Source organism: Cricetulus griseus, chromosome 3 (genome assembly GCF_003668045.3).
Source record: "Cricetulus griseus strain 17A/GY chromosome 3, alternate assembly CriGri-PICRH-1.0, whole genome shotgun sequence".
Taxonomy (NCBI): domain Eukaryota; kingdom Metazoa; phylum Chordata; class Mammalia; order Rodentia; family Cricetidae; genus Cricetulus; species Cricetulus griseus.
This window is the reverse complement of record NC_048596.1, coordinates 36,604,517-36,613,735: the sequence shown is the minus strand read 5'-3', so window position 1 is coordinate 36,613,735 and position 9,219 is coordinate 36,604,517.

Genomic DNA, 9,219 nt, shown 5'->3' with positions numbered 1-9,219 from the left:
CAATTGCTCATTATTAAAGCCTAATACATCCCTTTCCCTGTTACCTCCTCAGCAGCTTGTTCATGGTTGTCTAATCAGCAGCTGGTCAGCACAAGACAGAGTCACGTCATAAGAGTAACAGTTGGGAGGCAGGGGTTAACCATGCTGTAATATTTAACTATATTACTTAAAGCAGCTGGTGAAATCTCATTTTAATTTTCAACTTTAAAGAAAGATCTGGGTCAAGAGAATTACTGCAGTATCTTTTTAGGACAATCATGCAAAAGAGACAAGGCCCCCATTATCCAAGCCGGTGGCTTTGCTAGGTCTCTGTCAGTTTATAGGCCTGACATTGACCTGGGACCAGAAGAGACAGACCAATAATGAATGGCAGTAGGAGTGTGGAAGAGAATGGGTACACTTGAAGAGGAACAGAGAAACTAGACTGGGACAAATCTTTCTCAGGACTGATTGGCCAGGATCTTACAATGAGATGAATAACAAAGTCAGAGGATTTATTAGGATGATGTGTGAACTTTAGCCACACCTAGCAGTCTCTACTTGGACTGTTAAACAGTCCCAAGCATCCTAGAATGTTTCAAATGTTAACAGTCCACCTGCAGGGAATTAGGTGTTCATCTAAAGAAGTAAAATTATAGTTGTTCATGAGTAATTTAAAGACATGTGTTGGCACACAGTATCTTAGTTACTTTTCTGATGCTGTGACAAAAGACCCTGACCAAGGCAACTTATAAAAGAGAACATCTAATTTGGAGTTCACAGTTGCAGAGTGTTAGAGTCAATGACCATTATGGTAGGGAGCATGGCAGTCAGCAAGTAGGCATGGCTCTGGAGCAATAGCTGAGAGCTTACATCTTGATCCACAAGCATGAGGCAGAGAGAGCTAACTCTCAAAGCTTGCTCCCAATGACACACCTCCTCCAACAATGCCATACTGCCCAATTCTTCTACCAGCTGGGGACTAAGTATTCAAAAATATGAGCCTATGGGGGCCATTCTCATTCAAACCACCACACACATCTAGTGACAAAGTAATGATTACTCCACTGCCAAGTGTCAGACCCTGGGTTTGATGCTGTGAGTACCATGGTAAAGGGTTGAGACAGGCAGAGCCTCTGCCTTGCAAGTGTTTGTGATCTCACAGGGAATAGAAACCTGAGAACAAATGAAGAACTTCAACTGGGTTGTGCATTGTTCTGGAAGGATCTAATCTTATTGAAGCCAAAGAAGTCTCCTGGAGTGACAGCCTCTGAGGCTTCAACAAGGAAGAGTTGAGGGCAGAGCTGGGGAGATGGTACAGCAACTAAATAAGGACCCGAGTTTGGTTCCCCAGAAGCCATGTGAAAACCCCAGTGCCAGTGGGGAGGTGGAGACAGGAAGATTCCTGGAGCTCATTGGCCAGCCAGTCTAGCCAATCAGTGACCTCCAGATTCAGTAAGAGACCCTGTCTCAAAAGATAAGGTGAAGAGTGACAAAAGAGGACACCCAGCATTGATCTGTATTCTACATGCATGTGTACACATGTGCATACACACACAAATACATACACACAATAAAAGATGAAAAAAGCATTCAACATCCTTAACAACTGGAAAATGCAAATTATGATGACTGAGATTTTTGTCTTATAACAGTCAGAATGACTAAGATCAAGAAAATGACTGATAACTAATGATGGCAAGGATGTGGGGAAAGGGAACCCCTCATTCACAGTTGGTGGAAATGTAAACTGGTGCAGCCATTGTGGAAATCAGCCTGAAGAATTCTCGAAAAACTAAAAGTAGATTTACCATTTGACCCTGATATTCTTTGGCATACATTCAAAGGCTGTGATATCCTACTCCTGAGATATTTACTCAGCCATGTTCATTGCTGTTCTATTCACAGGAGCTGGGGAATGAAACAACCTAAATGTCCTTCAAGTGAAGAACAAGATAATGAAAATTCGGTACATACGCACAAAGGAATCCTTTTCTACAGCAAAGAAAAATGAAACTTGCAGGAAAGTGGATGGAGCTAGAAAAGACGATAATGAGTGAAGCAACCTAGACCTGGAAAGATGAACACCACATGCTCTCTCTCATCTGTGGATTCCAGCTTCAAATCTTCAGAGATGCTGAGAGAGCATGGAGTAACTGCAGAAACTAGGAAAGTCTAACAGGACTGGTGGTAGGGGTCGGGAGAAGGAGCTCTAGAAGGGGGAATAGCAGGCCATGGGTGCTATGAAAGGGAAGGTGGGAAAACACAGCACAGTGGGGACTTTGACTGGGGAGGAGGGATGGAGGCCTATACAGATGGAGAGGGGGCGGGAGGAATAAATAACACCAAGGATGTTTAGAAAAGCCACAGGGAAGCATATTGTTTTACGTTTACTTAAAAACACATATGTGCTGTTTGTTTTTTGTCAACTCGACTCAAGCTAGAGTCATCTGGAAAGGCAAAACATTACTTAAGAAAAATGCTTCCATCAGGTTGACCCATAGGCAAATCTGTGGGACATTTTCTTGATTAATGATTGATGTAGGGGGTGGAGCACCCCACTGTAGGCAGTGCCATTGCAGAGCTAGTGGTCCTGGGTTGTGTGAGGAAGCAGGCTGAGCAAGCCGTGGAGGGCAAGGCAGTCAGTAGCACCCTTCCATGGCCTCTGCTTTAGTATCTGTTTCTAGGTTCTGCCTTGAGTTCCTGCCTTGAATTGTCTCAGTGATGGACAGTGACCTGGAATGTGTAAGCCAAATAAATCCTTTCTTTCCTAAGTTGCTTTGATTCATGGTGTTTATCATAGCAACAAAAAGAAAATAATGGTAATATATGTAATATATGTGTATACATTTAAGTAGAGAGAGCATTTAAATAAGTTATGCCACTTTTGAGATGATGATGCCACTCATGGACTATCTAACAAAATCCTCTGCCAGTTATAGAAAATCACCTTTGAGTTTCTGTCAGGGGAGTTCAAGAGACTCTCAGAGCAATACAGGCCATTGCTGTTGCCCTTGATTGCCTCTGAGGACTTGAAGGTAAAACCCTATTGCTGAAGACAGCACACACTTCAGACACAGAATTCTGAGGAATATGCCTGGAACTGACCTGGAAGCCTTCCCTAGTGACTAACTCTCATACTATTTGAAGGAGGTACAAAGGGAGTCCTACCTAGCTGTAAAGCTTGTGACCTACCACAACCACCAGTGTGGCAAGATAGCTGCAAACATGTAACAGTGGTATTTGTATATTGGGGATAACATCTCTTTCAATTAGACCGGAAGCCTACTCAATAGAAAGGAATTCATGCCTGGTTACTGTAAACCTAGTCCGCTACCTGTGACTCGTGAGGTTATGGACCATCAGAGAGAACCTACAGCTGCCACTTTCCTAAACCTGGATAATTCCCAACTGCATTCTAAATAGTTATCGTTATACCTACAAGTAAGTGCAGCTTTCACCCTGCATCAAAGGCACTTCTTTTTACATCAGATGGAGGCCATTACAGAAAACCATAACTGGCCAAAATGCAGAGAACAACTGACTATGAGATGCCCAGCCCCAATCTGTACAACTGTACTACAACCCATACACTTCAGGCTCAGGAAAAATCATGGAACCATTGTAAGAGCCAAAGGACCAGGATACCTGCTGTGAGATGATGATGATGCCTTTTTAAATGGCAGGGAAGCTGTACCTATGAAATCTCAACAATGTGATTTCCTAAACAATACTGGCACAACATCACCAGTTGACATACCAATATGGATAAAGGAAATCTCACAAAGTCCCATCCCTAGGTGAAGCTTCAGGCAAAGAATGGTTGCAGAAGTGCAGGGAGAGAGTCGGAAGTAGTCAGCCATAAACACATACACATACAGGCAACACTAAATGGACTCAGTAGGTTGTGTGTGTGTATGTGTGTGTGCATGCATGTGTGTATGTGTGTATGTATGCATATGTTAATGCCGCTTCCAAAACCAATCTTGGGAAGAATTTATTTGGCTTATATTCCTACGTCACAGTCCACCATTGAGGGAAGTCGGGGAAAGAACTCAAGGCAAGATCTGGAAGACTAGGACTGGTGGAAAAAGCCATGGAGGAACACTGACTGCTGGCTTGCTCTCACTGTCTTGCTCAGTCTGCTTTCTTATACAACCCAAGGTCACCTGGCCAGGAGCAGCACTGTTAAGTGAGCTTGGCCCTCCCACATACCAATCACTAATCAAGAAAATGCTCCCACAGACTTGCCAATACAAATTCTTCAATTAAAGTTTGTCTTCCCATATGACTGTGATTTTGTCATGTCAACAAAACACTAACCACCAGAACGTGTGTGTGTGTGTGTGTGTGTGTGTGTGTGTGAAAAATAAAGAAGAGGTCATTAATTTGAGAGGAGTTAGAATACCGTAGGAGGAGTTGGAGGGTGGAGAAGAAGGCGTAGAAATGGTAATAAATACAATGCTTGTGTCTAAAATTCTCAGAACGTAAAAAATAAATTAATTTTTAAAAAATCCAAAAGAGACAAGCAAAGAGAGCTTCTGAAGCAAAAGACATCCCTAAGGGCTCAGTCATGAGCAGGACAGAGTATGTAAAATACCATAAACAGCTCAGATTAGCAACTGGGACAGGCCCCAGAGGTGGTCAGAGACTATCTTAGAAGGCCTTCCATGACACTGTAGCGTAGTTTGACTTCCAGATTTAAGAAAGGTAGTGGTAAAGTTAATCAATCCCTCTGATTGAGAAGGTGAGCTAGGAAATTGACTGTCCTAGTCCAAAAGTGACAGGTCAGTGATTTGGGCCAAGATAGTAGTGTGTAATAGAGAGGAAGAAAGGGATTTAAAAATTACCTATCAGAAAGGGATGCAGGGACAAATTAAACAAAATAAAGAGACAGGGAATGTTATATGTAAAGGAAGCCAGGAGGACCTAGAAGGACTTCCCAGGTTTTAGGTTACATAATTTGGAAGCTGGTTGTGTCAAGGAGCAAGTTTTGAATAACAGTGGAGAGAGCGTAGTAAACCCCAAATGGTACCATGATGGGTAACACCACCCAATCCCACTGGTAAGGATGCTCACCAGGTAAGCTGAACATGGTTGCTCTAGTCCCTGCCAGTAAAGGGTTAAGCCCATGGTTGGCCATACTTATTGAAACAAAAGGCGAGGTTGGCTGGGTGTTTAAGAAGAATTTAACAATCTATTCTTGGAGCCTAAGGTAGAGACTACTTCCCATGTCCTGTCTTTGACTGGACTTGTAGTGGGCTTCCTGGGTAGACATACTGAGTAGGCAGTTGAAGATTTGGCACTGAAACTGGTAAAGACATAGAGATAGATATAGATGACATGCAAGTTGATAGAGAAGTGAATGTAGATTTGGGAGATACAATAAATAGTCTTATGACAGAAAGTGTTCAGTAATATGGTGGGTGGAAAGAACCCAGGGACCAGGAAGGTCTTTATACACTTGTGACATGTACACAGCAGCTCTGAAGATGGATTTCGTATCTGTAACCTCCAATGACAGCAAGGACAGCAAGGAAGCAGCAAGGGTCTTATCCACTCCGACCAACATTCACCTTTTAAAAAAAAAAATGATCAAGACTGGTCACATGACTAAGCTCAACACGGGCAGAAAGGACAAAATGACCATGATTGAGTTAGACTGGTTAATATCCTCACCCCACTGAGACAGAGATAGGGTTACACTCATTACCACCACCACCACCGTCAGCATCACTATCATCATCTTAACCTCCACCACCATTATCACTTAGCAGGTGGTTAAGTACTTCTGCCCTAGTCCTGCTACATCAGAGTCTGCATACTCTTACGATTCCCCAGGTGATTCACACGACAAGTCCTGAGTCTGAGAAGCATGAGCCTAGATGGTAGCTGTGTCCACAGTGTCTGCCATGTCAATCACATTATCTACTTTATTTGGTTAAAGAATTGCAGAACCAACCCTATGAGGAAGCATTAAAAGAATTCACAAGCCGAGGCTGAATAAAGGAAGAAGAAAAAGTCACTGACATGCAGAATTGGATGCTATTTCATCAGTGCTTCATCCAAACGTCTCTCCTCAGTAAATAAAGTACTCAGAACATGATAAAGAGAAAAGGATTGATGCTGTCTTCCTCGGCTTTCTCCCTATCCCTTCATTTATTTTATTTGTTCATTTTTACTGACTACCCAACAAGCTTCAAGCCGTCCCTGCTGACATTCTTATTATTTTACTTTAATGGGCATGAGAACATATTCTTCTAAGAAACATAAATGTGTCAAGATGGAAATTTTATTTTGTTGAAGACACTACATTTGATATAATTTTGGCAAAACTGTAAGCATCTCATTGAGTTACTCTCTCTCTCCATGGCACAGGACCTCAGTGGTCTGTCCCCAGATTGCAATCCATCCTTCCCTTTGCTTGCCTGCCTCTGTCCTGCTGTCATGATCACACTTGCCTTAACTGTGTCAAACCATTCACAAAACTCTCTTAAGCAGGTTCCCATCTCTCCAACATGCCCTTCATTGATGTGCAACATCTCAAGAATTTAAGCTCATCTGTAAGACTCTATAGCTGACCTCTTAACATTAACCACCTTTACCTCTAATGCAATGGTTCTCACCTTCTTAATGCTATGACCTTTAACACAGTTCCTTGTGTTGTGGTGACCCCCAACCATGAAATTTATTTTTGTTGCTACTTCAGAACTGTATTTTGTTACTGTTATGAATTGTAATGTAAACATTTTTTTTTTTGAAATAGAGGTTTCCTAAAAGGGTTGGGACCTACATGTTGAGAACCCCTACTCTAATGTGATGCTTAAACTATAGGTTACGGAGTGCACCATCTTCTTTGCATTCAGGAAGGTTACTTCTTTGTCTCCTCAAAAGACAAAGCTCCTGTCTCATTCTCTGTGCTCCACTTGGTACATGTTTACAGGCCCAGTGAGCAGAGCTAGCCTGTTCACCAAATATTTCTGGCTACTCAGGTTGTCTGGGCCCTTATTAAATTTACTCTTCTTGGCTCCTTAGGGTTGGTTGGGTATATATTGCCAATTATTGTCAATGAGTTACAACAGAGTGACTTGTGACATCTCTGGGGCCCAGATGTTAATTACCAGTCTAGGACCCTTGAGGTTTATGTTTTCTCCTGTGACTACCACTGTTTAGCCACTAATCAGCTGAGTTCTAAACTGACAATACAGCAGAACCCCAGTAGAACTATGTAAGTGAGTACTGTAATTGAACAAGAAACTAACTTTCAATATCTACACTTGCTGACACCTAGGATTGTTTGCTATGAAGCAAGGCCTCTTGTGTTCCAGTTGATAACTCAGGAATGTTCTCCATATATATATGGTGAGCCTGTATTTTAGAAACCCATAAGCAGCAATGAACAATTTTACCATTCATTGTAAATTTGCTAAGCAAATTTACACATTTAATGGCCAACCTTACCCATGTGCTGGAAGATGGTCACATCAATCAAAGTCATTTTTAAAAAAACACTAAATGTAGAGATGATAATTTATATTCAAATCCCATTTTCTCATCTTAAAAAAAGAAATATTTGTGAGGAATTATTGAGTTATAATAATTGTGCCAGACACCAGTGACTCACATTAAATAAACAGATGGATTGAGTAAAGAAAAGAAAACAGAACCATCATTTTCCTTCTCAAGGTTTTAGACAGGAAGTGGGGATCCTCTGCTTCTGCTGTTCTGAGCTTGCCTATAAGACAAAACAAGTAGTTCTGGGCTTTGTGGTTTCCAGCCTTTATTCAAGTGCAGTGAGCTAATCATCTGATAAACTTAAATGGCGGTCTCTAAAAATCTAGGATCACAATCCTGCCAGTTTATCGTCACTGTCAAGGAATGCTGGCAGCTTTCTTTAGCTTCTGGCTCTGAGAAAATGTCTCTCAGCGTAAATACAGGGCAAGTCATCATCTTTCCACACCTTTGTACACCTGTAACTGAGCAACACATCCTTCAGAAACACTTCAACTATCCTGTGATATTTTCTAGAAGAAACATCATGTTCCAAAGATGAGTGTTTGTTTCTAGGATATTAATAACAAAAAAGAAAATCTCAACTTTCCTATTTCAACTAAAAATAATGCTTCATTGGAAACAGCCAAAATGGAAGGGAGGAGAAATCAAATAAAAAACGTTGGGATACACATATGACCATCTCCTTCTCAGCCAGTCACTCCACTTTCTGCTTTAGCCTGTTCTAAATTGCCACTTATTCAATGGAAGGAAGAGTTGGTGTCTTAGTGTCTCTTAACCACTGAGCCATCTCTCCAGCCCCTTGGTTAGTGTCTCTATTGCTGTGGTGAAACATCATCACCAAAAAGCAGCTTGGGGAGAAGGGTTTATTAAGCTTATACTTCTACTGTACTGTTGATCACTGAAGGAAGCCAGGACAGGGGTTCAAGTAGGGCAGGAACCTGGAGGCAGGAACTGGTACAGAGGCCATGCAGGGGTGCTGCTTACTGGCTTGCTTCCCATAGCTTGCTTGCTCAGCCTGCTTTCTTACAGAACCCAGGACCACCAGCCAAGGGATGGCACCACTCACAATGGGCTCAACCCTACCCCATCAATCACTAATCAAGAAAATGCCTTACAGCCAGATCTTATGGAGGCATTTTCTCAGTTGAGGTTCCCTCCTTTCAGATAACTCTAGTTTGTGTGTCAAGTTGACATAAGACTGGCCAGCACAATGAGAATGTCTGAGAAGCATTTATAAAGCTCCAATAGCCAAGATCTCAAGGGTCTCCAAAGCTGACATTTCCTCTTTTCTCCAACATCTCATTCTTTTGTGTGGAAGAGATAAAATGACTAAGTGTATGTGTCCCCAGTATAATGCATTACTAAGGTTCACTCAAGATATATAATCACTAGAAATAATGTTTTCAAAAACCATGCTGTCCTGGTGATTAAAAAAAAAAGAACCAAGCAAAATACAAAGCCACACAGACAATATGACACAGTCCACTTATACCCTGGTGCCTGGGAAAATGGGGCATCTAATTGGCAGCCTGAGCACAGTTATCTGCTTCCTCCCACCCCACCATCCTCCAATTACACTGAAATAACAACAAGAACATCACAACAACCACAGTTCCGGCATTTTAAAGATTTGTATAGATAGAATTTGACAGAACAATAAAGAAAAACCAAAGGAAGGCTGCAGCAAAAATCAGTTTTAAACACATATGTACTGGAGAGGCTTCA